This window comes from Beta vulgaris, chromosome 6 (genome assembly GCF_026745355.1).
Source record: "Beta vulgaris subsp. vulgaris cultivar EL10 chromosome 6, EL10.2, whole genome shotgun sequence".
Classification (NCBI taxonomy): domain Eukaryota; kingdom Viridiplantae; phylum Streptophyta; class Magnoliopsida; order Caryophyllales; family Amaranthaceae; genus Beta; species Beta vulgaris.
In genome coordinates, this window is record NC_079207.1 from 27,238,361 (window position 1) to 27,262,417 (window position 24,057).

At 31.3% G+C, this 24,057-nt stretch overlaps 1 long non-coding RNA gene across 1 annotated transcript; it reads right to left on the reverse strand.

Moving 5' to 3' along the window:
- Nucleotides 1–7,287: 7,287 nt before the first annotated feature.
- Nucleotides 7,288–9,679, reverse strand: LOC130591966 (uncharacterized). Its single transcript, XR_008969952.1, has 3 exons — nt 9,600–9,679; nt 9,440–9,507; nt 7,288–7,545 (listed from the first exon to the last, which is right to left on the reverse strand). It is a non-coding gene; the product is annotated as an uncharacterized LOC130591966 (long non-coding RNA).
- Nucleotides 9,680–24,057: the final 14,378 nt, after the last annotated feature.

The following is a 24,057-nucleotide window of genomic DNA, read 5'->3' on the forward strand; positions in this document are numbered from 1 at the left end:
TTGTTGATTTTGTGTTCCTGTAAAATGAGTTTAATTTTTTCAACACCATTTTATTTACATACTTCCTGTGTTCTTTTTCTATTGCGATAATCCCCACTTTGGGTAGTTTTATCTATTTGGACCACTCCACTTTTAGTAAAATAACAACTATAATTGACAATATTACCTTTACTTTATATATGTTAATATAATCATCATTAATTACTCATCAAATTGCCTCATGAAGTTTCGTTTACTTTACTAAGGATTTATTTGTCCCCTACACTTGTTAATTAAAGGGGTACCTTTATGCTAAACTACCCATTTTCTCATTTCCATAAGAATCATGTCCAAACTCATTGTTACAGTGGAAAAAGAACGAATAAAGTATTTGTCATTATACTCTTATTTCTAGATTTTTTTGCAAATTCAAGCCTCTCTCATCTGCCCTTCGAGCCGGCGATATCTTCCCACTAACGTCATGAAAGAACCAGTGACTTGCTCGTCTCACACGTCGGCTTGATTGTCTCGAGATTTGCTCGTCTCACACGCCGTTTGACATCTTCCCGCCAACAACTAAACGGTTTCTTCTCCCTCTCTTTCGTCCTCACCATGACGAAATGCAGAAGTTCGGCCTCCATCTTCGGCCCCCGATAATTTATTTTTTTTTCGCTTTTTTGTTTTTCAGAATTTTGTGTTCTTTTTTCTGTTTTTCCCTTTTTTTTCCGTTGTTATTTTTGTAATTGTTGTTATTTTGGTAATTGTTGTTGTTATAATATTTTCAGATCTAGTGTTTTGTGGTATTACCATATTAGAGTTGTAGTCTAAATTTTTTCATCTTTTTTTTTTTTTTTGAAGTTACATTCTTGTTCTTATGTTGGGTGATTTTTAACATAATTGTTATAATTTCTTTTCAGATGTGCTTTTTTTTCAGCACTATAATTTTCATTTTTTTAGACTGCCGTAATTTTTTGTAATAATATAATCTATCTTTTTGTATTTTTTATATTTTTTAATTTTAGATAATAATTTTTTGTCATTAGGTTCAATCAGTAGTGTTTTATTTTATTTCGGATTTTTTGTCTTTCAAATTTGATGGCAAAATGCAAAAAAAAAAAAAAAATTACCTGCCGAGCGTCTATTACTGCGATTTTAGGAAGAAACCGCAGCAATATGCGTATTTTTTATCGTTCAAATATTGATGCGGTTTAAAACCGCAGCAATATATTAATTGTTACGCGGCCAAAATAACCGCAATAGGCCACTTAATGACCGCATCAATAATCATTTATTCTACTAGTGGGGTACTTATTTAATAGATGCATGACAAAAAAAAATATAGAAAACATGAGTGTCTGCCACGACTTGAACTTTTAATGGCCCATAAACACTAACGCATATAGAATTGAAGATGGGAAAGCAAAAAAAAAAAAGAGCATAATGACGGTATCATAAATATAATTATTTAAATATAAAACTAACCTCTACTAATAATCGAAAATATTGTTTAAGAGAAAATTATACCTCTTCATCCATCATGATCATATCAAAACTTATCAAACTTTCTCCTATTTTATGATCCGTGACCTCAGATAGTCTAGAAACGCGAACCTTGATTTTCCAGTTAGTTTAGTATAATCAACTTCATGGAGAAAAGAATAAGATAAGACATATAGATATATGTGAAAAAACAAACATGAATAATTATGTATACAATAAATATTGTGTGAATAAAATAATTAGTGAATTGCATAACACCTTTGCAATGTCATTGACAAAATTTCATTTGATTCATGTAATGCCACCATGGTGTGCTATAGTTCAAAATTATAAATATGTATTTTTAATAACTCAAAGTATGATTTGCAATGATATAATTGATATTTTCCCACATATAATATGCTATTTTTATAGTTATTTTTTTATGTAATTAAAAATAAAAATAAATAATACGTTATTTTTCATAAGTTGTAAAACTATGTTGTATATGAAATTTATTTCGAAATATATTTCGAGCACTCTCCAATGATCAAAAAATTATAATATTGCGAATTTGTAACAAAAGTTTTATTCAATTTATATAGTACTAGAATTTTTTTTGAAACAGAAACTCGATTTTCTTTGGCATAAGAGTCAAAATTTGAACATTAGACATACGAAGTATAATTGTTTATAGTTGTAAAATTTGATTGGTTTAGTTTCTGTCACTTAAGTCTCTCACCAGTCTTTTTGTTTATTTTCAATTTTGAAAGTTAAATTGTATGAACAAAATATAAATTTTATTGAATTTATATGATTTCTAATATTATAATTTTTTAGTTAATTTTTGAATTAATTAAGTACGGTACTTCATAAATTGTAAAGAAAGTGGACACTTTGATTTCAAGTCAATTTTTTCATAGGTTGTAGTTCGTAAGTGAATTTTTAAGTGTTTGTAAATTTTCATCATTTTAGTGATATTCATAACATAAATTATGCAATTTTATGATTTTAGTTGACTTGTGAGTGATTGTTATAATTATATTTTTAATATTTTTGTTTAAAGCCCCCTTTGATTTGTAAGTGAATTTGTAATTTAGAATGGGAAGGGAGTAACATAGTCTCTTCATTCGGGGTCACCATAGCTCCCCCTTCCCTTATATAATCGAGATATGTTGTACTTTAAGTCTTGAATGATATTTTGCATAAACCTTTTTACCTTGATAATTAATCACTATTATATAATAGAAAAAGATAGGTCCAAGTATATGTATAAGTTTCATTATATATAGGAAATAATATAAAAAAGTAAATAATTTTTTTCCTTGTCTAATTTCGAAATTCCGATTTCACTACAAATACACCTCTATTTTTTATCATGACCCACCATTAATTGTAAATGGTTCTTTAAAATAGTGATTTGTAAGTAAATCTTTGTAAATGTTTTTGTATGTATTAACGTTTTAGGTTATTAGTTTTAGTTTGTGTGTTAATTTGAGTGATTTTGCGTGATTTTTATAACGTGATTTTGTCAATTTTATGAGTGATTTGTAAAGTTTCTTCTTTTAAGTGATTTTTGAGTGAGTGTTGTAAATTTATTTTCGGTAATTTTCTTTGAGAGTCGATTTTGATTTTGACATTCCTTTTATAATTTAGAAAGAGAAGAGGGCAAAATAGGCATTTCAAAAGAGGACACCATTGCTCCCCTCTTCCCTTATATAATAGAGATAATAATTAGGTTGTTTATCTAAAATCAGAATCTAATGTCCACTTATCCAAAACACCTTATATGTATGTATATTTATAGTTGTAACAGCCCATTTTCCCGAGCTGCTAGGTAAACACACTTAAGATTAACTAATCACAATCAATGCTTAATAAGCCTCGAATTAAACGTTTACTCGCAACGGAAACATAACCTAGAAAACGATCCTGGACTTGTGGGTTATTGGCCCACAAAACAAAATCCTTTATATAAGACTTCAATTACACCGATATCTCGACTAATATTCCCAAATATTGTATACAACGAAATATATCAGAAACTATTCCTTAATTGACTATCTAAAATACAAACTCAATCCATAAGCTACGACGACATCTTTATCTTGCTTCACTTCAGAATCCTGAGCTCACAACACCAAACCTGCAACAATGTTTGACTCTGCCACCCACCAAGTGACAGGCCACAGAAATGACAACACCATCAGCAAAGCTGAGTACACACTGTGTAATAGAAAATACAAGTTTAGGTGTATTTTGAAAACTAACACATAGTTATAGTAACAGATAATCACATCAACTTAGTTGATATATTTTCAGAAAATCAGATCTGTTTGGCATGAACGCGAGTGGAGAGGGGTACCACGCAGTACCAGCTGTCTCCAAACTATGAGGGTCGTCACCCAGCCTTTTATTGTTATGCTTGCAAGACTTACCCGGACATGTCCTATAACGCCAGGAATTGCCCTCCTGGAAGGCAACAGCTAGGGACTCTACCCGCCCTAACTCGGGGTGCCTATTCATGCCTCACTTTCATATTTATAAAATAAGATATTTAATGATTCATACTTGAATCCTCAATACTCATAACATAACACCATATTCGACCTTATCTGGTCTTAACTCATATCTGAATCATTTCCTCATTATCATACCAAATCATATTTTGAGAAATATAGTATTTTCGAACGATTTCGATAATTGAACAAAATGATACTTTTATAACAATCCAATAGCAATTCACAACTAACTCACAGAGATGTATCTATAATCATGGCCATTACCACAAACGATATATGATATCCAAAATTCAATATAACGCCCACGGGAGCATTTAAATATATTTTGCTGAACCCAAAGGTTACCCAACTCTATAACAATTATACGAAACCTCCAAGCATCATAACTTGATTTCCCATATCATCTTGAATTATATACGTCTACATAGCCATTCTCCAACAACCATCTCACGATAACATCAATAATCAATAACCAAACTTAAACTAATTCCCAATTCACAAATTATCAACCTTTAACATTCTAATTTCCTTAATCCTTAATTAATATCTATAACTTCGATGATATTAGCTACATCGACTTGCATCCCAATTCATAATCATAATTCCAAATTATATAACTAAACAAACTAAACATAACTCACAAATGTACCTAAATCAAGCACCTAATTGTGCTACCAACAATTATATTGAGAATATAAAGCTAGCTCGACTCGTAAATAAACCTCAATAAACTGATTTCTATGTTGCACTCAAATCCTTAACCAATATATCAATTCCAACATTATAATCTCCTTCATAATTCGAATGATACTCCATTCCAAAATCATCCTCCAATAATCACCTCATAACAATAACAATAATCAACAACCAATCTTAACTATTCTAATTATCTTCTTCTAACGCAACCATTATGCTAATAAAACTGAATCCCGCAAATAGAAATTAATGAAGTCATTCCCATAACTCATAACTCGACTTCATACATATCAACTCCAACTACAATAATTATAACAGTTTCCCAATTCTAAGATTAGGACTTCCCTCGCATCATCAACAACGACTATCCAATAAAAACGATACAACAACAATAGGCAACAGCTTCACAGCAACTCCACCACAACCACAATGACAGAACAACAATAACCCAACAACACTACTACAACAGAGCAACAACAACAATAGCAACTCCACAACAACTTCACCACAACCACCACAACAACTCCACAACAACAATAACATAACAACATAACAACTCCACCTTAATCATCATAATTACTCCACAAGTCCATGTACTAAACACATTCCATTAAGAATCATAATCGTAATGACTTAGTGTATAAGTGTTGTTTAGGTCAAATGAAACATCTCTAATGAACCTTAGCATGTTATACTCATGTAATATACTCAATATACACATAATAAAATACAATCATAAGTAAATTCATTTCATAGACATGCTTTACACTAGAAAGAAACAATCACCTAACTATAGGTATGGAAATCTCTAGGGTAAAACCAAACTAAGTGTGTACCTTAACTAAGGATGCTTAAAGCCACGAAATTCCTTAATCCACTTGGTTAACTACTCCTACAGCTTCCCCTGAATGATAAAATGCTAAAGATTAGTTTCAACAAGCTTATAGATATGAAAAACTAAGCTTAAATACAAGAGGTGTAAACTGTTGAACTTACAGCAACTTATGTGATCTTTCAGCAAGGTTTTCTATATGAGTTTAAGGTCTAAAGATTGGAACCAAAGCTTGAACTACTTTTATGGATGTCTAGAAGAGTTCTATGTAAAGAAAAGTGGGTATCCAAGACGAAGAAATAAGAGAAAAGAGACGAAAATCCAGAACAGCTTTTATAGCTGTTCTGGCGGTACCCCAGGAGGGAAACCTCTTCTGGGCAAGGTCGGTTTCTTGGAGTTTTTGGGTGATTCTTGCTTGAGGTGTTAGCCTAAGGTGTTGGCTTTCATGCATAAAAAGTTCTTTGAGAGATCGACACTTAAGTAGCTGCTAAGCAGCTTTCTTTGAGGATAGGTCTGAGCTGTAATTTCAGCTGGCCAGGTTTTACTATGTAAGCAATTTACCTTATTAAGCCACGTAATTCTTGGGGATAAATGACCATTTTAACCTTAAGACATCCCAAGCATGTCATATATCAAGTTTGGTTGGGTTCTGAGCTCGGATTCAATCCCAAAGGCTCTTTAACTGGAAGTTCATCGCTACCCGATAAAACAATCTCCAAACGATTTTCATAATCTTAATGTTTAAGGCTCTCAAGGACTTTTAACTTATCTATTGGTTTCCAAAGCTTCTTAGCCAATAAGAATGATGGTTCTTATCCTCTTTGACCTTTCTTAACCATAAGAAAGATAGTACTTATCCACAACCTTTCTTAACCACTAAGAATAGATAGTCTTATCCACAACCTTTCTTAACCACTAAGAATGATGATGCTTATCCACAAGCTTTCTTAACCATTAAGAATGATGATGCTTATCCACAAGCTTTCTTAACCATTAAGAATGATGATGCTTATCCACAAGCTTTCTTAACCATTAAGAATGATGATGCTTATCCACAAGCTTTCTTAACCATTAAGAATGATGATGCTTATCCACAAGCTTTCTTAACCATTAAGAATGATGATGCTTATCCACAACTTTCTTAACCATTAAGAATGATGATGCTTATCCACAAGCTTTCTTAACCACTAAGAATGATGATGCTTATCCACAAGCTTTCTTAACCATTAAGAATGATGATGCTTATCCACAAGCTTTCTTAACCATTAAGAATGATGGTCTTATCCACTTTTAGCTTTTAAATAAAGGTTCTTAAAAACAGGGCTATTACATACCACCACCCTTAAAATAAGTTTCGTCCTCGAAACTTCAAAACATAAACTCATAGATCAACCTTAAGTGTCCATATATCAAGCACTACAGCCTCCAATAGTCCTTATTAAATTTCTATGAAAAAGTTCTCAATATTCTCCACAAATAGATTTCAAATATCCTCAAATTACAACTTTGAATTCCATAATCTTATTCCCAAAGATTTAACAAATCTAGACACTTATTCTTATTCTATAGCTCAAAACTTGAACTCTAATTACCAAAGTAACAGACACACATTCCCAACGATCTTTTAACCCCGCTATGTGGCTAACTAAGCGCACGGTCGCAGGGTTGCTCTGATACCATTTGTAACAGCCCATTTTCCCGAGCTGCTAGGTAAACACACTTAAGATTAACTAATCACAATCAATGCTTAATAAGCCTCGAATTAAACGTTTACTCGCAACGGAAACATAACCTAGAAAACGATCCTGGACTTGTGGGTTATTGGCCCACAAAACAAAATCCTTTATATAAGACTTCAATTACACCGATATCTCGACTAATATTCCCAAATATTGTATACAACGAAATATATCAGAAACTATTCCTTAATTGACTATCTAAAATACAAACTCAATCCATAAGCTACGACGACATCTTTATCTTGCTTCACTTCAGAATCCTGAGCTCACAACACCAAACCTGCAACGATGTTTGACTCTGCCACCCACCAAGTGACAGGCCACAGAAATGACAACACCATCAGCAAAGCTGAGTACACACTGTGTAATAGAAAATACAAGTTTAGGTGTATTTTGAAAACTAACACATAGTTATAGTAACAGATAATCACATCAACTTAGTTGATATATTTTCAGAAAATCAGATCGTTCGGCATGAACGCGAGTGGAGAGGGGTACCAGCAGTACCAGCTGTCTCCAAACTAGTGAGGGTCGTCACCCAGCCTTTTATTGTTATGCTTGCAAGACTTACCCGGACATGTCCTATAACGCCAGGAATTGCCCCTCCTGGAAGGCAACAGCTAGGGACTCTACCCGCCCTAACTCGGGGTGCCTATTCATGCCTCACTTTCATATTTATAAAATAAGATATTTAATGATTCATACTTGAATCCTCAATACTCATAACATAACACCATATTCGACCTTATCTGGTCTTAACTCATATCTGAATCATTTCCTCATTATCATACCAAATCATATTTTGAGAAATATAGTATTTTCGAACGATTTCGATAATTGAACAAAATGATACTTTTATAACAATCCAATAGCAATTCACAACTAACTCACAGAGATGTATCTATAATCATGGCCATTACCACAAACGATATATGATATCCAAAATTCAATATAACGCCCACGGGAGCATTTAAATATATTTTGCTGAACCCAAAGGTTCCCCTAACTCTATAACAATTATACGAAACCTCCAAGCATCATAACTTGATTTCCCATATCATCTTGAATTATATACGTCTACATAGCCATCCCCAACAACCATCTCACGATAACATCAATAATCAATAACCAAACTTAAACTAATTCCCAATTCACAAATTATCAACCTTTAACATTCTAATTTCCTTAATCCTTAATTAATATCTATAACTTCGATGATATTAGCTACATCGACTTGCATCCCAATTCATAATCATAATTCCAAATTATATAACTAAACAAACTAAACATAACTCACAAATGTACCTAAATCAAGCACCTAATTGTGCTACCAACAATTATATTGAGAATATAAAGCTAGCTCGACTCGTAAATAAACCTCAATAAACTGATTTCTATGTTGCACTCAAATCCTTAACCAATATATCAATTCCAACATTATAATCTCCTTCATAATTGAATGATACTCCATTCCAAAATCATCCTCCAATAATCACCTCATAACAATAACAATAATCAACAACCAATCTTAACTATTCTAATTATCTTCTTCTAACAACCATTATGCTAATAAAACTGAATCCCGCAAATAGAAATTAATGAAGTCATTCCCATAACTCATAACTCGACTTCATACATATCAAATCCAACTACAATAATTAATAGTTTCCCAATTCTAAGATTAGGACTTCCCTCGCATCATCAACAACGACTATCCAATAAAAACGATACACAACAACAATAGGCAACAGCTTCACAGCAACTCCACCACAACCACAATGACAGAACAACAATAACCCAACAACACTACTACAACAGAGCAACAACAACAATAGCAACTCCACAACAACTTCACCACAACCACCACAACAACTCCACAACAACAATAACATAACAACAATAACATAACAACTCCACCTTAATCATCATAATTACTCCACAAGTCCATGTACTAAACACATTCCATTAAGAATCATAATCGTAATGACTTAGTGTATAAGTGTTGTTTAGGTCAAATGAAACATCTCTAATGAACCTTAGCATGTTATACTCATGTAATATACTCAATATACACATAATAAAATACATATCATAAGTAAATTCATTTCATAGACATGCTTTACACTAGAAAGAAACAATCACCTAACTATAGGTATGGAAATCTCTAGGGTAAAACCAAACTAAGTGTGTACCTTAACTAAGGATGCTTAAAGCCACGAAATTCCTTAATCCACTTGGTTAACTACTCCTACAGCTTCCCCTGAATGATAAAATGCTAAAGATTAGTTTCAACAAGCTTATAGATATGAAAAACTAAGCTTAAATACAAGAGGTGTAAACTGTTGAACTTACAGCAACTTATGTGATCTTTCAGCAAGGTTTTCTATATGAGTTTAAGGTCTAAAGATTGGAACCAAAGCTTGAACTACTTTTATGGATGTTTAGAGAGTTCTATGTAAAGAAAAGTGGGTGTCCAAGAGGAAGAAATAAGAGAAAAGAGACGAAAATCCAGAACAGTCTTTTATAGCTGTTCTGGCGGTACCCCCAGAGGAGGGAAACCTCTTCTGGGCAAGGTCGGTTTCTTGGAGTTTTTGGGTGATTCTTGCTTGAGGTGTTAGCCTAAGGTGTTGGCTTTCATGCATAAAAAGTTCTTTGAGAGATCGACACTTAAGTAGCTGAAGCAGCTTTCTTGAGGATAGGTCTGAGCTGTAATTTCAGCTGGCCAGGTTTTAATATGTATGCAATTTACCTTATTAAGCCACGTAATTCTTGGGGATAAATGACCATTTTAACCTTAAGACATCCCAAGATGTCATATATCAAGTTTGGTTGGGTTCTGAGCTCGGATTCAATCCCAAAGGCTCTTTAACTGGAAGTTCATCGCTACCCGATAAAACAATCTCCAAACGATTTTCATAATCTTAATGTTTAAGGCTCTCAAGGACTTTTAACTTATCTATTGGTTTCCAAAGCTTCTTAGCCAATAAGAATGATGGTTCTTATCCTCTTTGACCTTTCTTAACCACTAAGAAAGATAGTACTTATCCACAACCTTTCTTAACCACTAAGAAAGATAGTACTTATCCACAACCTTTCTTAACCACTAAGAATGATGATGCTTATCCACAAGCTTTCTTAACCATTAAGAATGATGATGCTTATCCACAAGCTTTCTTAACCATTAAGAATGATGATGCTTATCCACAAGCTTTCTTAACCATTAAGAATGATGATGCTTATCCACAAGCTTTCTTAACCATAAGAATGATGATGCTTATCCACAAGCTTTCTTAACCATTAAGAATGATGATGCTTATCCACAAACTTTCTTAACCATTAAGAATGATGATGCTTATCCACAAGCTTTCTTAACCACTAAGAATGATGATGCTTATCCACAAGCTTTCTTAACCATTAAGAATGATGATGCTTATCCACAAGCTTTCTTAACCATTAAGAATGATGGTCTTATCCACTTTTAGCTTTTAAATAAAGGTTCTTAAAAACAGGGCTATTACAATAGTGAACACTATTTTTTTTAAAAAAAATCAATATCATTATCTAAAGCATTTGGGGAGTAAAACACTCATCTAGGCTATCCACATAGGATTGCCTATGTGGCATCCAAAATTTTTAAAATTTTCAGTAATTTTAAAATCTTAATTAGGGGTGATTTGAGGTAATTATTGATGATTGGCGTAAATTGTGGAATAAAAAAGGCAAGGTCGGATTTTAAAATCTCCAATTATGTTTAAATTTGGCCGAAAATTTTGGAGATTCACTCCATATGGAAACAAGCAATTACAATCTTCAATCATGTACAAGTTGATCACCTAAATCAAAATCATTCCTAATTTGAATGACATAATTTTAGGAATTGATTCAATCCGCTATTGTAGCATGTTCGATTGATGATACTAATTACCTTTGGTAGATGAACTTCTTTATCGGTTGATATCATGCATGCACAATGCAGAACCACACTAATTGGAGTATGTGCTCAATTTAACAAAGCTTCTCTTTTTTACTTTGGGTGGGGGGATCGAGCACCATTTTCTTAATTATTATATGCATGTTATTAATTAAACATGCATGTCTTGAACCATTACTAACCCTCATTATACTTTTAGACAAATATGTAACACTAACCACTGACCAGTGATGTTTTGCAAAATGTTTTCGGAAATATTCCATTATATTGCAAGTTAATTAAAGAGTTTAATTAGTTATGAAATTATGTGGATGTAAAGCAAATCTTTCTAACTTCATATTACATAGGTTATAAGATCCAGATAGATTGACTTTTTACCAGCCAATACTCATTCAATTTGGTCATTTAGTTACTATTAGAAACAAAATTCATTGTAGTTAAATAATTAATGTCAATAATTTAATTGGGAGCATCTATTAATCTATTGCCTATTTAATCAAAGACACATTATACGAAAACATAGTAGGTTTGCTTCAAAGAAAGAAGGTATTAGGTAAGAAATTAGTAAAAGAACTTGATCAAGTGAGTAAGTTAACAATGTAACACAAAAAGAAAAAAAAATCTGTGAAAACAAAAATTACTACATTAATATTCCTTCTTTTAGAAATAAATTAGCATGATTCATCATATCACGTAAGCATGTGTGTCATATATGCATATTAACATTATAATATATTATAACATCAGCAATTAAACAAACAAAAATGTACTTGACATTAAAATGTACGAAGGTATGTAGTATCACATAATTAGTTTAACAACGTGAAAATTAGTTTAGTTAACAAACTAGTGCAGAATCACATAATTTCGAGTACTAATTGTGTTTCAAATATTCACTACATACTATTTTTGCACGGGGTTGCATTAGAGTTTTTTGTAACAATGTTTAACATTATTTGTCATCTTTATTTTTGTCGTGATTGTAATATATACAATTTGTTAGATCGGACTATGAAGTTAAAACATCATGACAATAAGTTCCTTATACTATGTTATTTTGTCGTTTATATACCATGACAATTAATTCAGTTGTATACTATAATAATACCATGATTGTAATACAAATATTTAACGTATAGGGGGGAAAGAGTTAAAATTGTGTAATACCATAATGGTGGATTGTAATACAATTATGGTAATACAATTTATTTACCACCCTAATCCTTGGTAATCTATTAGATAGGAACTGTATATATGGCAATGGGAGGCACTATCAAACGTGATTATCGGGATGGAATCAATTATCAAACGTATGAATGATATAATAGATTCCAGTTGGCAATGATTGTGTAATTTTTATTTGATATTTACTTACCTTTCATAATTATCAAATACTCTCTCCTTTTTTTATTGTTACTATAACACCCCGATAATTTTCTATTTTTCAAAATACCTTTTAAATATAAAACTTAGAGAATTATCAAAGTATTATCGCCCGTGTGATAACGTATAGACTTATTGAGAATTTTGCAGCGGAAAATATAGTAATGCACGGGTGCATGCTCCTAAAACAAAAATATAACATTTCTCATAATTCAATTCTTAAATAATGATATACACTCATATATTTAGTAGATTTAATTATATCGGTGTAATTTACATTATTTAGTTATGAATTGTTATATGATACGTTGCGATTATATCTAATTCAGTAATAATTATATTTGAAAATTTGAATACATTACAATGTGCATAAATAGATAAGAGTTCGAAAAAAATATGACAAAAAAATTAAACTTTAATGTTATAGAATTTAAAGTGCAACCATCAAATTAACACGTAAAATCTAAAGGTGAATGGACGTTTGATGCATAAAATAGTTAAAACACTTGGCATTTATAATATAATAGCTTCAAGTGCACTTAATAAATCTTAGCTAATCAAATATTATATAACTACTTTTCCAACTCTATTGGATATCTATCGATATGTAAAACTAATTTTATATGATATAGGATCTCCCAATGATCATACCTCAATATAAAACTAATTTTATATAAAAGTTATAAGTGTTAGTTCAATAACAATTAATCGTCATGAATATTTTTTATTTTAGATAACATGCGCGATGTTCAGTCAATGAAGTGTAGACCAACATAAGATGGGTTAATTGATACTGTATCACAAAAGAAAGGGGTTGAGCAATATTACGAAATTTGAAAGCGGTAATGGTTTCATGAACAAGTGCCAGTAGATAGTAATAGTGCAAATTGTTATTTTATATGAATCTCTGAATGAAGAAATGGGTTAAGCGAATATTTTTTCATTAGATAGGTTGAACTATACTATTAGAGAATCTAATAAATGGTTCTACAAATTTAAATAAAAGAACAACTAACCAATTCTATTCCTTATTCTGTCTACTATTCTATTCCTTATTAAAAACAAAAAAAGTTCAATAAATCCAGTCAAATTCATATAAGCTCACAGAAAATCTAATAAAAATTAATAAGCTCGGGTAAGTTTAGAAAAAATCAGTTCAACAAAAATAAGAAGAAAAAAAGTTCGACGTACTCATAAAATAAGGTATAATGAATTAATATAATTTTATTCACATAAATTTGGTTAAGGTCTAATAATGACTAATAAGTTCAAAAGGGTAGGATTATTTCCAAATATAGGACAATTGTTTGATTATATTATTGAGACATTTAAGCATCCTATTAATCATATTATATAGTAAAATATTCATAAATTCAAACTTGACGTGTTGAATTTCCTTATATATAATATTTAGATTTATAAAATTATAATACAAAAAGGATTGTAAAAATTATAAGTGTTAACATTAGTTAATTGTCAAGAATATCTTTTACTTTAGATAACACGCGTAGTGTCCAATCAATGAAGTGTACACAATACCAGACAGATTATTTGATACTATATCACAAAATAGAGGGATTGAGCGAGACTACAGAATTCGAAAGTGGTTATAGTTGCATGAAGGAGTGCCTGTAATAGTACAAATTGTCATTTTATCTGAATCTTTGAATGAAGAAATGGGCTAATTGAATACTTTTTCATTAGATAGGTTAAACTATAGTTTTAGAGAATCCAATAAATGGTTCTAAAAACTTAAATAAAAGAAAATTCAAAGTTGTATATTATACGATCGACACGGTACCATTTTGTTTATTTTTTATTCTTTATTGAAAACAAAAAAAAAGTTCAAAAAATTCAGTAAAATTCATATAAGTTCACATAAAATCTAATAAAAATTAATAACCCCCCGATAAGTCTAGACAAAGTCAGTTCAGCAAAGAGAAGAAGAAAATGAAGTTCGATGTACTCATAAAATAAGGTATAATAAATTCAGATTTGTTCAAATAAATTCGGTTAAGGTTTAGTAATAACTAATAAATTAAAAAAGTTATGTTTATTTCCAAATTTAAGAAAATTGATTGATTATGTTATTGAGACATTTATGCAATATTATTAATCATATTATATAAGTTTAAACAGTCATAAATCCAAATTAGATGTGTTGAATTTCCTTAAATATAATATTTAGATTTACAAAGTTATAATATAACAAGGATTGCAAAAAGTAAAAGGGTTAGTTCAACAACAATTAGTTGTCACGCATATCTTTTACTTTAAATAACACGCGTTCAGTCAATGAAGTGTACACCAACATCGGATAGGTTAATTGATACTGTATCACAAAAGAGAAGGGTTAAGCGAGCATGTGGAATTCAGGAGCGAAAATGGTTACATGAAGGAGTGCCAGTATTAGTATAAATTGTCATTTTATCTGAACCTTTGAATGAAGCAATGAGTTAAGCGAATATGTTTTGATTAGATAAATAGGTTGAACTATAGTGTTAGAGAATCTAATAAATGTTTCTACAAACTTAAATAAAAGAACAACCAAAGTGATACACTATACGATATAATACTGATTTGTTTAAAAAAAACACAAAGTGATACATTATACGATTGATTATATTATTTAGACATTCACGCAATCCTATTAATCATACTATATAAGTTTAAACAATCATAAATCCAAACTTGATGTGTTGAATTTCCTTAAATATAATGTTTAGATTATAATACCAATAGTTCTAATACTCCCTTCTTTTTTTTATTCTACACACTTTACTTTTTTATAACGTTCTTTTTAATATAACATTTTTGCATTTTTAATTCTTGATAACATGTTGCATCAAACTTTCTCCTCTTTTGAGAGTTATAGGTAAGAAGATATATGAAAAAAAGAGGTAGTATTTGTAATTTTTGGTGGGTCATGATTACTTAATAAAGAAATGTATTAAGTAAAAAGAGAGTAACATTATTGAAATTTGTAACAAATAAATGTCTCAAGGAATTCAAAAGCTATAAGTGTTAGTACAACAACAATTAATTGTTACACATATCTTTTATTTTGGATACATGCGCGATGTTCAGTCAATGATGTGTACACCAACATCAAATGGATTAATTGATACTATATCGCAAAAGAGAGGGGTTAAGCACGACTAAGGAATTCGGAAGCGGTAATGGTTGCATTAACGAGTGCCAGTAATAATGCAAATTGTCATGTTATCTGAACCTCTTAATGAAGTAATGGGTTAAGCGAATTTTTTTCATTAGATAGGTTGAACTAGAGTGTTAGAGAAACTATAGAATGGCTCGACAAACTTAAATAAAAGAATAACCAAAGTGGTATACAGTACGATACAGTACCATTATGTTTATTTTTTTTCCCGTATTAAAAACAAAAAATTTAATAAATTCAGTCAAGTTCATATAAGTTCACATAAAATCTAACAAAAATTAATAAATCTGGGTAAATTCAGAAAAAGTCAGTTCAGCAAAAATAAGTAAAAAATACAGTTCGACGTACTCATAAAATAAGGTTTTATTAATTCGGATAATTTTGTTCAAATAAATTCGATTAAGGTTTAATAATGATTAATAAGTTCAAAAAGGTAGGTTTATTTCAAATGTAATAAAATCGATGATTATATTATTGAGACATTTAAGTAATCCTATTAATCATACTATATAAGTTAAAACATTCATAAATCAAAAACTTGATTTGTATAATTTTCTTAGATATAATATTTAGAATTACAAAGTTATAATACAACAAGGATTGCAAAAGTTCAACAACAATTAATTGTCACGTTTTTTTTATTTTATTTTAGATAACATGCACGATGTTCAGTCAATAAAGTGTACATGGACGGACATCATATGGGTTGATTGATACGATTTTAAAACACGTTTAAGGGGTGTTTTAATCGTTTTAAAGTTGTTGTAATTTTTAGTTCGAGATATTCATTTTCATTACTTTATTTTCTAGGCGGAGATTTCGTTGTAGGAGACTTTTAGCGAGTAAAAGTGGCCTACCGATTGGTATATACAAGGTACGTACATTGTCTACGTGCTATATCATTTAGAAGCATGCTCTAAGAGTATTTCAATAATAGTATCATGTATAGGAACATGTTTGTTCATATATGTGGATGTTGGAATTTATTTTACATGTTATGTACCTATGTGCAGCATGTGATTGAGAAGTGATTATATTATCAGATTATAAATGTTTGTATGGAATGTTTGATGCAAGCATGTTGAGTAGTTCATTTATTAATTCGCGAGTGAATTAATATAAGTTAAGGTGAATCATGTATTCTTTAAGTATTATTTACTATCATATAAGGACCGTGGACCTTATTTGGTAAGTTACAAGTTCTACTTATATAAAGGTAAAGTTTATTGTTGGCTAGGTTCAACAAGTAAGTTGGTAAAGGTTAAAAAGGAAGTAGAGGAGTCTTGGTTGATAAGTTGTGATCACTTGTTAATCCAAAGATAAAAAGGAATTATGTTATAATTGTGTGATTATTAATTATGTGTTATTTGCTTGGTTGGTGTCAACACAAGTAATAAAATGTAATTAATATAAAGTGCAACTATAGACTTTAGACCGGTGCACGTCTAGAGTTGGACACTAAGGGTTGGAGTACATGGTGGTAGCCCCATGGCTTTTCTATCACAAAAGAAAGGGTTGAGAAAGACTACGAAATTTGGGAGTGGTAATGGTTGCATTAACGAGTGCAAGTAGTAGTGCAAGTTGTCATTTTATCTGAACCTCAGCTCTTAATGAAGCAATGGGTTAAGCTAATATTTTTTTCATTAGATAGATTGAACTATAGTGTTAGAGAATCTAATAAATGGTTCGACATATTAACCATAAACTTTTCTCTTCTTGCAGCATTATGTGGAATACTAAATGAGCTATTGGCAAAATAAATATATTAACGTCATACTAGGAAAAAAAAGCTTATATTGACAAAATAACGTGAAAGGTTTCCAAATTTCTTTGATAGCTAGCAAGGAAGGAGCAATTTACCACATATCAGTTTTCCTACATATATTATATATGTTTCGTATAATTATAGAGATTGGCAGAAACTGTAGAAAAAGTAGGAGAGACATAAGGAGATCATTTAATTTGGGTAAATTATTTGTATTACATATAAACTCAAAATATTTTTTTGATGTCATGGTAGAATAATGTCAAAGCAATCGAGTATAATTTGATCGGTACATTCTATTACGATATACTATGATATTTATCATTTTTTTCATAAATAGTATAATAATATTTTAAAATTATGAGCAAAATTGATAATAAATTGGCCTTTATCCATATGAGGCATTAAGAAAGCATATAACTTCCTACTTATGTGATATTAAACTAAATCGAACAAAAATAATAATTTTAATTATATTATTAAACATGCTATCTTACCTTTTTAGTACCAAGGATTTTATATTATCCAAAATTATGTTATAATTTATATGATGATTGAGACGTAGCATATTAGTTAATAATAAATTATACTATAATGTTCAAAATCAAAATGTGCTACGTACTAAATGGGAGAATTCAACTCTAGAAGGATGTGTATACGAAGTTCAATCTATAAGATATATGAGCAAAGCCAGGGAAGGATGTATCATCATATAGATTGAACTGCGTTTATTGAGCAAAGCCAAGTTCCAAATTATGCAAAAAAAAAAAATCATAACTTGCTTATGTAACTTCTGTCAAGCAAGGAAATAATTTGCATATATTATATAATTGACGTAGTGCTTATTGACTAAAAAAGAAACAATCAGTAAGATAATATAATATTATGTATGCGTTTTAGGGAGTTGGGGTTTACATATCAACATTTATTTTTGAAAATATAACTTTTTTTCTTGAATAATCGATTTAAAAGATAAAAATATTATAAGGATCTATCATATGTTAATGCGTGATCACGGGCCATTTTGCAAAAAAAAAAAGACATTTTTCTGCAGCTTGATTTCTTTGCCACATATATGCCATGTCAGTTAAACAATATTACTAGGGAACTCTTTGAGTCTCAACAAGAGAAAAAATAGGCAACTATTAAGTTAAATAAAGTTAGGAGTTAATTAGGTGATCAGTCAAATAATTAAGTATATATTAAGAAAATAATATGAGAGAGTATTATACTTATTATTCGAAATAAGTCATAAGTCAAAATCGTATAACACATTTAGTGACGGATCCAGGATTTTACAGCTGATGAGTCACCATCGTCTACAACTCCGATCCAATTTTCCGAGATTTAAACCATATTCATAAAAAAAATGTATTTTCATTAAAAAAAACATAATAAAATTAAAGACGAAGAACTAATACAAGATACTCAAAACACGAGTTTTCAAATATAAACCTAAAGATTAGCTAATATCAAGCCAATGGGTACATTAGTACCACAACTTGAAGTTATTCACCACACCCATCTAAATTTCTAATTTTATCAATTAAAACTCATTACGATACATTACCTCCTAGCAAATTAACAAAAATCCATCAACAAATTACAAAATCAACAGAAACAATTTATGCAAAGTGAATGGCAAAAAAAGGTACATGTAGATTATCGCAAACAATGGTGTTCACTGGGTGGCCTAATGCAATGGTAGTGCAAGGCAGCAAGATAAGGAGTTGAGAGGGATTGTAGTTAGCGGGAACAAGAGTGGCTCAGGGCCTGTTCTCTTTGGCATAAAACAGCTGAATTGAACTGAACTGAACTTATTGGACCTGAACTGAACTGAACTTATCAGAGCTGAACTGAACTGAACTAAACTGAATTGAATTGAATTGAATTGAATTAAATTAAATTGAAATAAACTGAATGTAATAAATATATAAATAATATTTTAAACAAGAATAATATGAATATTAAATAATAATTATAATGATAAGTAATAATAATGAATAATAATAATAATAGTATTTTGGATATTTTTAAATGATAGTTATAAATAAATAATATTAATAATCATAAATAATAATAATAATAATAATTAATGATAATAATGATAATTAATAATAATTATTTTATATTATTTGTATTAATATATTAATACTTGATAATGATATATAATAAAAATAATACAATATCTAAGAAGTAAATTAATATTACTATTTTAATAATTAGATTTAATAATATAAAAATATTTAGTAATAAAAATAATGATTGGGTTGGACCGCAAAAAATACATCATAAACCGTCTTGACGCGATTTGATTGGTTTATGGGCTAAAAAAAATGGGTTTATTTGTGCTTTGACCTAAATCATGTTCCTCCTAATAATAATAGTAATAATAGTAATAATAATGAGTAAAGCTATAATAAACAAAATAATATATAGAAACAACAACAACAACAACAACAACAACAACAACAACAACAACAATAATAATAATAATAATACTTAATAGTAATGATATATATTTAAATAATAATCATAATCATAATAATAATGATAATAATAATAATAATAATAATAATAATAATAATAATAATAATAAGAGTAATTAGTAAAATAAATTATACCAACATAATAATAATATTTAACAAAATGTGTATAAAAGAATGGAGCTGAACTGAACTGAACTGATTGGAGCTGAACTGAACTTAACTTAACTGAACTGAAAATAAGCTGGGGAGAACAGGCCCTCAATGACTAAGTACGAGATGTGGTCAAAATGTATGATCTAATCTAATCCTTTAAATTAAATGAAGTAGTAGGCAAAGCGAAACAAATTCAATCAATTTTTTTAAAAGATTAATATGGATCACGTGATCCCCAATGATATTAACTACATAAACTGCTAAACATACGGGTCATAAGCAATTCTCAAAGTAAATAAATACATGATTATAAAACTTTAAATCACAGGATACTACTTATACAATGATTTAGGAAAAACAACATAAAATCTTAAATTTATGGAACAAAATTTTTCGTGCAATTTGCACAGATGTAATAGCAAATTAAAATTACATTTATGTATATACTTATTATTTTATTCCTAACTTTTACGTCGTCTATTTGATAGATGAACGGGTTAAATATTTTCACCCTGATTTTAGGAGAAATAATATAAAATCTTAAATTTATAAAAGAAAAAACTCCCCATGCACTTGCACCGGTGTAAAATTAAAATAATGACTAAGTGGGCAGCTACCATCGGGTGGCCAAATATGATGTATCAGTGGTGCAAGAAGGTAGAATAAGACTTCCATAAGTGGTTTCTGAAACCGGTGTATGGCTGAGTATTATTGGTGGTGCGAATTGCGATTTTATCTGAGACTCTATGGGAAGCAATAGACAAAGCAAATACTATTTCTATCAACTTTTTACAAAAATATAGGTGGGTCATGTGCTCCACCATGGCATTAACTACATCATCTACTGAGCACACATGTTATAAGTTAGTTTCTAAAATAATCTCAATACATGATTATGAAATCTTAAATCACAAGTTAATATTTACCACCATGATTTTTAGCACAAACTTCTTAAAATCTTCAATTTATAAGACAAAACATTTTCCGTGCAATATGCACGATGCACTAGAAGTTACTGTTATTTTCAAAAGCAACGTTGGAGAAAAAAATATTTACTCCAAGAATGACACTAATCCCATTTGGCTTCACTAAATTTCCTATCAGATTTCCAAGAAGACAATTTACTTTAATTAATGATTTGTTTTGCTGTGATTATAAATAAAAGTCAAGGACAAACTCTGTCTCATGTAGGTATGTATCTTCAAATACATGTTTTTAGTCATGGCCAATTTTATGTTATTGTTTTCAGAGTTATGAGCAAAAAAGGTCTCAAGATCCTTTTGTTGGATGAAGAACATTGTTTGCATGCAAGTACGCCAAATGTAGTATACAAGGAAGTGTCACGAACATATAAATTGATTTGGAAATATCATTTGTAACTTTTGTTCATCACCACTCATACTTTATATTTTATGATTTTGTGTAATATGGGAAGTTAAGTCAATGTCATTATGTGACTTCCTTTAAATATGTAATAAAATAATAAATACTCCCGTGCGTTATGCACGGGTCATAATACTAGTTAATAATTAAAAACAATAACATGACATGCTTAGATGGAGCTCTTTATAATATTCTTAGTTTGTTTTCTAAAATCAAACTCTAATTTTTCATCATCCAAAATACTAATATATATGTAACTTTATCGCTATAGATTTTAGTTTTTGTTGTAACAATAAATTTAGTTGAAAGCCTAAATTGTTTTGGTTCAGTGGAACAATTAAGGATGAGGTTTTAGAGATTATATATCTAATTCTGTAAATTACACTTGTTTGGGCCCAATAAGTCCTTAGTGGGCCCCACATATTCCAAATCTCAACACCAGCATGGCAAACCCTCAGTGGGTCCCACCCGTCTCGGACCCTGTGCCTTCCTGGCAGGATATTTTCACTAGTAGAAAAAGGTTAATTTGCGTCGCCCCATTTGCGTAGCACAAACACGGAAACGACGTACAAATACCATTTGCGTCGCATACAACAATGAATCGACGCACAATATCACTGCATAAGCACCATATACGAGCTATATGCGTCGTACCCTATTGATGTGCGACGCAGGTGACAAATTTTTAAGCCCTATCTGCGTCGCACTATAGCAATGTGCGTTGCAAAAGGATCATGTGCGTCGGACCCGTTGGCCCATCCGACGCACATCAGCCAAAAGCCCCTTTAAAATTTTCGCTCAAACCCCCAAACCCTAAATCTATAGAAGCCGTCTCTCACCCTCCCCCCCCTCTCTCTCTCACCCTCTCTAAACAGCGAACCCTAAAATTTCTTTTCTCCTCTCTAACTGATGCCTTCAATCTCCTCTCTCCCTCCTAAATTCCTCAATCTCCTCTCTGGTTCGTCGCGCTCTTTCTTTTCTCCTCTCTAACTGCTGCCTGGCCGCATCTTTCTTTTCTCTCTCCTCGTCGCGCTGGTCGTCGACACTCTATTTCTCTCTCTTCGTCGCGATAGTTCGTGGGCTTCGTCGCGCTGGTTCGTCGCTCTGGTTCGTTGGCGCTGGTTCGTCGCTCTGGTTCGTTGGCGCTGGTTCGTCGCGGTGGTTCGTCAGCACTGGTTCGTCGGCACTTGTTCGTCGATTGTTGCTGTTCATTGCTCTATTGTGTGTTACAACCATCAAGAAGCCACGATGATTTCAGATCTCATGTCATCAACGAAAAGTTTTCAGATCTCAGGTTTTTAGGATTTTTTGTTGTTGTATTTTGAGAGATTTGTTTTTTAGGATTTTTAGAGCATTTTTTTTTGGATTAATGAATTGTTGCATCAATTCGTGTTGTATTTCTACATTTTTTCAGATCTTCACGCTTCTTTTCTCAATTTTTTGTTGTTTATTCTTCATTTTGTATATATTTTGTCGAATTTTCAGTTATTTCTGTATCTTCTCAACATATTTTTTAGCTTATCATTTTTTATATATTTTGTATATGTTGGTGTGAGTATACATCTTGTTGTATCTATTCTGTTTTAGTTTCGTTTTTGTATCTGTTTGTTGGGTTCAATTCAACAAATTTTATTTTTTTTTGTTAAAAAATCGCAAATTTGCGTCGCGTATTGAGCCTTATGCGACGCAAATGATGATTTTTTTTTAAAAAAAAAATCAATTTGCGTCGGATGTGGTACTATATGCGATGCATATCTTTTTTTTTTTTTTTTGTGGGTGAAAAACAAGGTTGTATAAGGCATGCGTCGTACCGTATAAAGGTGCGATGCAAATAGGTGAACCATCTGCGTCATTTCCGCATACGACGCAGATCGATTCTGAGTCATTTGCGTCGAGGGCTTTGGCGTCGCACCGAAGTCCGGCGCAAATAGGCGCCTCACATCCGACGCAAAGTGCCTTTTTTGTACTAGTGTTTCACACACTTCAACACCAATAAATAGGCAGCAGATCCCCATTTATTGAGGTGATGAATTCTAGACAAACTACTTCACACATCCCAATTAATACACATCAACTAACTTGATCGTCGGAGGGGCGATCCCGGATCCACCCCCGGGGTATTCTGACTCTCGCTTTTGCAGGTCCCTCGTCATTCTCCGAGCAGCTGGTCACCATCTCATTTCCTGATCTCGATCTATATCCCATCATATACGTTTTTACCCGAAACAGGTTGGCGCCGTCTGTGGAGACACTCGAACTAAAAGTCATGGCCAACACTCGAAGAACCCGACGACAACAGAGGTCTCTGAGCCCGTCAAATCGTATGGGGACTCCGCCCCCCGAAATGACCGATGAGACAATAGGCAACCCTCGAAGAGCTCCTGTCCTCTCATCTCGCCACCAGCATATCCTCAAAGAGGTCCACCCTCGAGAGGTAACCAGCACCATCAACTCTTGGGAACCTCAATTGAGCATGGTTCTACCTCAGATTGAGCCCCCTCGATTTGAGCAAACCAGTCCCAATCCAG